Below are 8,424 nucleotides of genomic sequence, written 5' to 3'. Positions count from 1 at the left end.
TGAATTCACTGAAGCGTCCCCCCATTCACGTGCAGGCCTTATAGGTCGCTGTCTATCACACCGAGTGCCCGACCCCTCGCCCCACCTCCTCCTCCTCTTACACCGGCCAGAGTCCCCTTTATTATGCTGATCTAATGACTGTGGAGGGTAATCCAAAAGACCTTCATTAGAATGAGGGTGGCGCGTTACACACTCAGCCAGATCTGAACTGACGCTGGGCGCCATACCTGCCAACTTGGGTGAGCTTCAAAGGCAGCAGAAGTAGCAGAAGCTTTTCTTCTTTTTATGATGCATCAATTCATTTATTTCGATCTCACAGTTGGCAAATTCCTTTATCGCTGAAACACCTCCAGAGATGCAAAGAGCGATCAATACAATGCCCACACAGACAGAAGCAGCAGCAGAAGCAGCAGCAGCAGCAGCGATAACATGATGCCGGAAGGCCACTTTGCAGAAGATGTCTTTTCTGATAAGTATGTATAGATAGGCTGGGTAATAACGCAGAGGAGATAAATATCTCAGTGGGAACAGGTGTGACAACAGTGTTGTGGTTGCACAAATATTTGATTATAAATTGGATAGCACTTGAATGCCACAACGTCAGTCAAAAACATTGTGGTCTTGGATGCTCAGTATGCTTCCAAGTAGAGTATCTCACTTTAAAGGGCCAGTGTAAGGGGGGAGCTAACAGTCGTCTTTAGTGTACAATCGCCTGAAAATAAGAGTCTTTGTGTTTTCGTTCCCTTTGAATGAGACATTTATATCTGCATACAGAGCGGGTGTTCTTAACAGAGACCAGCATGTTTCTACGTAGTCGTCCAACACGCTTGGAACACGGCAGAAGTTTCAGTCGGTTGCAATCTGCAACCTCACCGTTAGATGCCGCCAAATCCGACACACTGGCCCTTTAAGACCGGAGTTTGCTTGAATTTGCTTGATGTCTTATACAGCCACATCAGAAGGTATACGGGCTGTCGTAATAAATACGTGACGTGATGATTGTAAAATGGTGAATACCTTGTGACAGTATTTCCTTGTGTTGCACTTTCATGAACTCGAAGTTCAAATCCAGAACACTTTCACACCTCCACACACCTGACCGAGTGGCCGTTCTGGAAGTTACAAAACTTGCCTGAAAGGTGTAGAGGGGGAGGGAGTTTCCAGACACTTTTCGATGATCCAACAAGCTCATTTGTTTGAAGCACACTGATCCCCTTTCGCAATGTTTGTACAACCAAGTGCAACTCCGAGGGGAGACTGTCTGAAACTGTTATCCCTGTTTGTGCAATCAATTGCAACAGGATTACAAAGACACGCAAAAGACACGGGGTTCTTGAAGAGACAACGGGGACACCGCGTGGTGCAGATTGTGCCATCTTCAAGTGTGGCCATTTTGGAAAGACAAAACACTTTTACATTCAAGAAATTATATTTTGGTTGGTCAGTCCACCACCTTGGTCCAGACTGAAATATCAACAAACAACAACTAACTATTTGATGGATTGCCATTCAATTTTGTCCAGACATTCATGTTCCCCAGAGGATGTATCCTAATTACTTTGGCGATCCCCTGGCTTTTCCTCTAGTGCCACCAGGAAGTTGATATTTGGGCTTTTTAATGAAATACCTCAACAACTATCGGATGGATTGCTGTGACATTTGGGAGAGACATGTATGAACTGTAATAACGTTTATCCCGACCTTTAATCAAAAACCTTCATCGGGTCAAAATTTGAATTTGCCCGATGCTAAAAATAATGTCATTCCCATCAGCCTCAGCTGTACTTTCTATTTAGTGCTAACGAGTGAATGATAGTATGCCTACATGCCAAACTAAGGTTGTGAACATGATACATATTAAACATGCAAAAAAATCAACATGCTAGCGTTATATTTGCAAGCATGTTGATGTTAGCATTTAGCGCAAAGCCCCACTGTGCCTACACAGCCTCACAGAGCTGCTAGCATGGCTGCAGACTCTCCGTCTTGCTTAATTAATAGTGAGAGCATTGCACTTCTTAACTTAGTGTTCTCTCAGTGTTGCAGCTAAACCTCATCAGCCCAACAGACCCTTTGGTGGGTCCATTATTACAAGCTCATGCTGTGCAGACAAGGATTGCTGCAACCCAGAGCATAATTGTTGATTCTAGTCTGGAGCCCAAGGTTTCCCAGAATACCAAATATGTAATTCTGAATTACAGGGGAAATGTGCTTATAATGATGCAGTAGACATCTAAAAGATTTCATGCAATGCAATGCTGCAGGCATGAAATTAACAGTAAGTGTAATACAGCATCAGGATAAGAATATAAATACAGAATTTCCATATATCATATCATTTTTTTCTAACTGAGGAAAAAATGTTATATTTGAGTTTTAATTTATTGACATTTATGAGACATTTATTGGAATATTAGGTAACATTTTCCGGCATTTCTCAGCCTCTGACAAATGTCTTTGTAATGTTGAATCAGAGAAGAGTGGGGATGAAAGATATATAAAGCTTTAAGGGCAGAGCTGGATTATTAGCAACGTGAGTAACTGCCCCCAGGCTCCAGACCCCGAAGGCCTCATATTCATTGTGTGTCAGTTGGTTTGGATGAATTGCCAATTTGTTTCGGAATGTGCACCACTACATCATAACATCAACTCAAATGATTGAGGGTCTCAAAGCGGATCCTGCTTTAAAGCATGTCCTGTTTATTTGTATTGATATGTACATGTTGCATTATCACAAGCAAAATTGTGTTTAACCTAATTACCATAAACAAAAAAAGGGTCAGTAGGGGCCCACAGCAATTGTCTGCCGTGGGGCCCCTTGTGAGCCATGTTTATGGGTCAAGCTAAATGAGTCAAGTTCATGATCAAGAGAGAAGTCACAGTTTAGCTAAATAAAACACAGGCTTTTTATGCCTCTGCGCTAGCGACAGCTGGGGCTGGATGTTTTCTGCTTTAGGTTTGTCCGTCCTTCTGTCCGCCGGTTCATTCTTGTGAATGTGATATCTCAGGAACACCTCGAGCAAATTTCTTCAAATACGTCACAAACGTCCACCTGGACTCAAGAATGAACTGATTTGAAGGACATGGTGACGTCACGTCCCTCCCGTTCTCGTGAACGCGATATCTCAGGAACCAGCTGAGTGAATTTCTTCCAATTTGGCACAAACGCTCACTCAAGTTTGAAATGATTAAAATTCCGTGGTCCAAGATGACATGAATTCATACCTTTCATATGACAGTTTTGACACAAATGTCTAATAGTCTAATGTCACAGTGAATAAATGCGTTTGTTGAGCTGGATCAAGAGATATGTAAGGACACACAGCGAGACTTCTACTTTGTGAGCATCGACTACAAAGTCCTTCAAAGTTGTAAAAGGAAATTCAAGGCTTGAAAACTCTTTAAGAAACCACTAATGTTCCTTTTTCTACTTGTCACACTGGATCATTTTCTCATCCAGCACCTGATCTTTTTCTTGTCTAAAAATCTGCCTGGCTTTTACTTCGTATAGCACTTCCATTATTCTGGGGAAGGTAATTGTTCCTGGCTACTGCTGGCTGCTTTATTTTAGTGTTACGCTCATTGTATTTCCTTTGACATGCTGTCATTCATTTACTGTGTGAAAGATGTGAATGACTGCACCATTCTCAGCACAGTCTGGATTTTATTTGACAGAAATCTGAATCAAATTATGAATCATTATTATTATTAATACATAACCTTTTGTAAAAGTCATCAACTATATTTTGACATTACAAACACAAATAAATCTTTTACTGCCTCAAAGTTAAAACCTGTCGTTGCCACACGCTCTCAGGCTCTGCAGCAAAGGAAAGAAAAGTCTGTACATTTCACAGTGAAAATAAACACCCTCAACCCACTAAATCTCTATGCAAACAAAGCAAGAGAGCGTGCTTCAATCACACACTGAGCCTGTATGTGTTTTATTGATCCTCAAACAATCAACCCACGGGGGGGGGTGGAGACTGTGAACCATATTGGATCGTCATTATTTATTCATTTTCCTTCATTTGAGGAAATTCTGCCCAAAATATGCATAAGTGTAATTAACTGACATGTCACACAGGAGGAGTAGGTTTCACATCGAGTGCTGGTTTGAAGCCAGTTATTGAACAGTTTATACCTCGTAGTTTACGGCTGAGATTCCCCTCAGGCGTTACAGATCTCAGAGGACTGGCTCTTGAGAAGGCAGAAGAAAAGAACTGTGGTTCCAGGAAGCCATTACCTCTGACTATAGGGTTATTAATCCAGACAATAAAGGCTTTAGCTCTCAGCTACTCGTGTTTTACATTTACAGTGTGGGCTTTTAGAGAGAGTTATACGAGGATTGTGCAGGCTTTGGTGTTTTACTAGAAGACAATTTGAGTAACAATGAGTGGTAACAGTGGAAACTATTTATCCTGCTAACAAGTGGTGGAGGAAGAATCCAGATCCTTTATTTAAGTAAGCAAGATAAGATAAAACTGTATTTATCTCAGAGGGAAATTGCTGTGCAGAATTCAAATCTAAAAGTTCAAGATAACAATAACAATAAGGTGCAAATCCAAAATATTTACAATATATACAATGCCAAAATCAGGTTAACAGTTTGGATCATAGAATATAAACAGGTTAACGGCGGGGATTGGTCTAGGATTAATGCAGGACAAGGGTGTTTGCCATATAAACTACTTTATTGTCTGTATTGAAAATGTCATGCATTATTAGCAAAATATACTGAAAGTAGTATTATTCAGCAGTATTATTCCTGGTATATATTATATGCTATTGTATCGTATCATATCATATATTATGTGTAACTAGAGTAGTGAAAAAGAATTAGTGCAATTCTCTCTAAATTGTAGTGCGGTAGAAGTCTAGAGTAACATGAAATGGAAATAGGAAAAGTTCCTGATATTTGTACACTAACGCATCAAAGATCCACAGAAATGAAAGAACATGGTATTAAATAATCCAGTTTGTAGACCTTCAGCTGACGACTTCTCACATGTGAAACAATAACAAATTATATGTAAATCAGGTCGGAAGGAATGTGAATTGTTTAAACAAATGTACTGGATTAGATCAGATGAAAGCTGAACCATCCCTGTGGGGAATGTGGGTCATTTCAGGAGCAACAGCTGAGCATCAAAGATAAATACAAGACAACAGGTTCAGGGTACATCAGATTAATAAATGAAGACGGTAGGGCCATGTGCTGAAAAGTCTATATTTCTAAATATTTATGACTGTAACTGGATTTTAAATTACTCATGTTTGGAAATTGGATCGATAGAAATGTAGAAAACTGCAAACAGCCTTCATCAAAAATACAGAAACGTCTTTGTTACCTGACACAAACCAGGAAAAATCAAGTTTATTCACTATAACATTTGTGAGTTAAATGGAATAAAACCTGGCTGAGGTTTTTTGTCTTGAGCGTAAAATAAACACCGATTTTAAACAGGGGACTAGTAGGCACCAAAGCTGTCATTTTATTTAATAGTAAGATATACGTCTAGCAATTCACCAGTAAAGTGGTGTGTGGAGGTATGAACTGAAATTAGATGACAGAAGAGTGTAATTATAAACACATCACTACACACATTAGGAGTCATCCAATGGGAAGAGTAACGGCTGCAAACTCGATCTATTCTTCGGTGTTTTTTTCTTAAACATAACTGCCTTGTGGTTGTGTGACAAAGTGTGGATGTGAACTCTGGTGTTAGAGACAGAATAAGTGTTTTAGTGCTTTGTGGGTGTTTGGCTGAGTGTTTGCACAGTTTCGCAGCGAGTGAGATCCCATTAACTTAAAATATTCCATGAAAGTGCTGCGACAGCACAGTGTTGTTTGAACTATAAGAGAATCGTTGAACAAAGTATTTAATTCACACGTTGACTTTTCCCGCTACATTTGGAGCTATTTCTTGGTTTGGGGACGTTCAGCTCACCAGCCTCTAGTTTCTGCCTGGTGAACAGCCTCTGTTACACCAAAACAGACAAAAGTATTATTGTTTCAGTGCTGCAGGTATTTCTGGAGAATTTGGATTAATGCGTCTAAATATCAGAAACTACTCTGTCAAAAAAGAATGCAGATAAATGTCAGCCACTGCCAACCTTCAGAGGTGTATCAATAGAATTTGCACAGGTTAAAATGTTAAAGTTACATTACTGCTCCTTCATGTTGCTTTTTGTGCTTCTTGCAGCATTTTACTGCCACCGAAAATAAATCACCTCAATGAATGCAGAGTTTCAGTTCCTCTTTTTAAGGAAGCACTGCTGTCATCTATACAAGAGTGTGACTCTAATGCGTACATTACTGCATTTGCTGTGTTATGCCCCGTTGTGCAGGTCTCTCAGATTTTACATGAACTCATTTTCCTACCAATCATGAGAGAAACGTAGTTTGACACAAACGACTCCACTCAATGGCCACTTACTCGCTTTTTTCTTGAGCTTACATTTCCTGTAACACCTACATGTGTTCAACACGTTCTCACTCCCAACTCGTCAATTACCGACGCTTCCTCAGAGCTCCTGAGCTTCAAACTATGACGTTCTTGGTTCTCCTCTAGCGTTGGTTTGGGACGTGGCAGGGACGGCATGTCGGTTTACATCATGGCATGCATGGAGTCTTTTCAAAATAAACCTCCATCTTTCACAGGAAGTTAGGTTTAGGCGACAAAACCACTTAGTACGGGTAATGAAGAGTATGGTTAACTTGACTGACAAACGACTCACGTGACTAGCGAGTGAAAAACGTGAGAAAACATGAAGGATGCGAACAGCGGTCTCCTGCCTGAAAGTCCTATGTTTGTTTGACTCAGAAGTTCATACTTGATGTTTAAGGAACAGTATGTGGAACCAACTAAACTCAAAGAACCACTTACAAGCTTTTCGTAGCTTGCTGCATCATGGTCTTCTTCACTGATCGTGCGATTGAAAGCTAATAAATGGTCCGTGGTTCTCGGACCATTTTGTTAGACTTCAGTTGTGGAGCCACACTGCTCTGACATTTTCTACTCCAGCGGACGTGTCTTCACCTTCACCGTGAAGGGCTGATTTGTTATTGTTTGTTTGCATCAGTCCTCAAAGCTTCTGATTTCCACTTCACGTTCATCCTGAGAGCACATTAAGGGCTCTGTGCACGTATTATGGTCCAGTTCAGGGTTCAACGTTAATGTTTGTTGCCCACAATCAATTTTCACTTGCCCAAATACAAATTGTTTTATTTATTAGCGGTTATCAAATAACAACAAAGACTGAAGTTAATTGTCATGTTTACTTATTTAATACTTTTTAAATCCCTTTTTTTGAGCCGTGTACTTCCAATGATCCCCCCATTATTTATCGTCACAGTTTACCCTCACACGCCCAACTCTGCAATTTTACAACCATTTAGAGTTATCCAAGTAACAAACAGGGGGATCTTTCCCATTTCCAACCATCCATCTCATGTCGACGTGACCTGTCTGAGTGCAGGAGGGTGTTGTGAGGCCTTCAAACCCTGACTGAGGAATGGTGTAACACTTTTTGATCTCATGTTCCTTAACACATTTCTGTGACACTATAGTGAGGCTGATGTTTCATCCTGCATGTACAGAAATACTCCGTCATGGCGGCTCTAACGTCACAACACTAGCCTATAGTATTGTGTTTTATACCCTTGAGTCTGCAGTCTGGAAAGTGTGCGTAAAGAGCTCAAAACGTCAACCGCACTTTACTTTCAGCCTTGGGTCCTCACAGACTTGCGCCAAAGTAACAAGGGACATTTGAACCGGGCCCTTGAGTGCAGGTTTGAGGAGGTGACCCCACTCACCCACGCTTTCATGGCATTACCTCATTCTGATTGGCTGTCTTACATTTTAAGTAGCAGCTCAAAGGGTAAATTAAAACGTGTTTACACTAGGTTAATGATGTGATTGGTTAAAACGTTGAGAGGGTGGGTGAACTGTTTAATCACGATGAACTTGAGATGAAATGAGCTTAATGTAGTAAAAATAAAACAGTTATGTCTTAACGTCATTATAGTGTAGCCTCTTTATTTCTGCAACCCATTTCCTCCAAAATGTATCAGGACAAGGCTTTCCTCTTTGTCGGGTTTTGGCACTTCCAGGTGTCAACCATGAGTCAAACTCTGCATGTGATGCATTAGTGCATGTGAGTGGAAGTACCCAGAGTGTACCACGATTGGGGAGGTGAAGAAAATGCATGGGGGGGCAACCATGGAGTGTATAAGGGGGCAACATTTGCTGCACATGGGACCTTTACAGTCCTGCACCCACACAGGAACCAAACGTTATGAATCCACATGTCACAGGACTAACATTTTTTATGTTTGGTATTTTAATTACTTAAATCAGACTAATATACACAGTGGCCTCGCGCAGACCACCTCGCTTTCGAATGCAGCGCACATGCACG

Source organism: Anarhichas minor, unplaced genomic scaffold (genome assembly GCF_050575085.1).
Source record: "Anarhichas minor isolate MPS153535 unplaced genomic scaffold, ASM5057508v1 ptg000079l, whole genome shotgun sequence".
NCBI classification, from domain to species: Eukaryota; Metazoa; Chordata; class Actinopteri; order Perciformes; family Anarhichadidae; genus Anarhichas; species Anarhichas minor.
The sequence above is the reverse complement of the archived record's forward strand: the minus strand, read 5'-3'. Positions refer to the sequence as shown.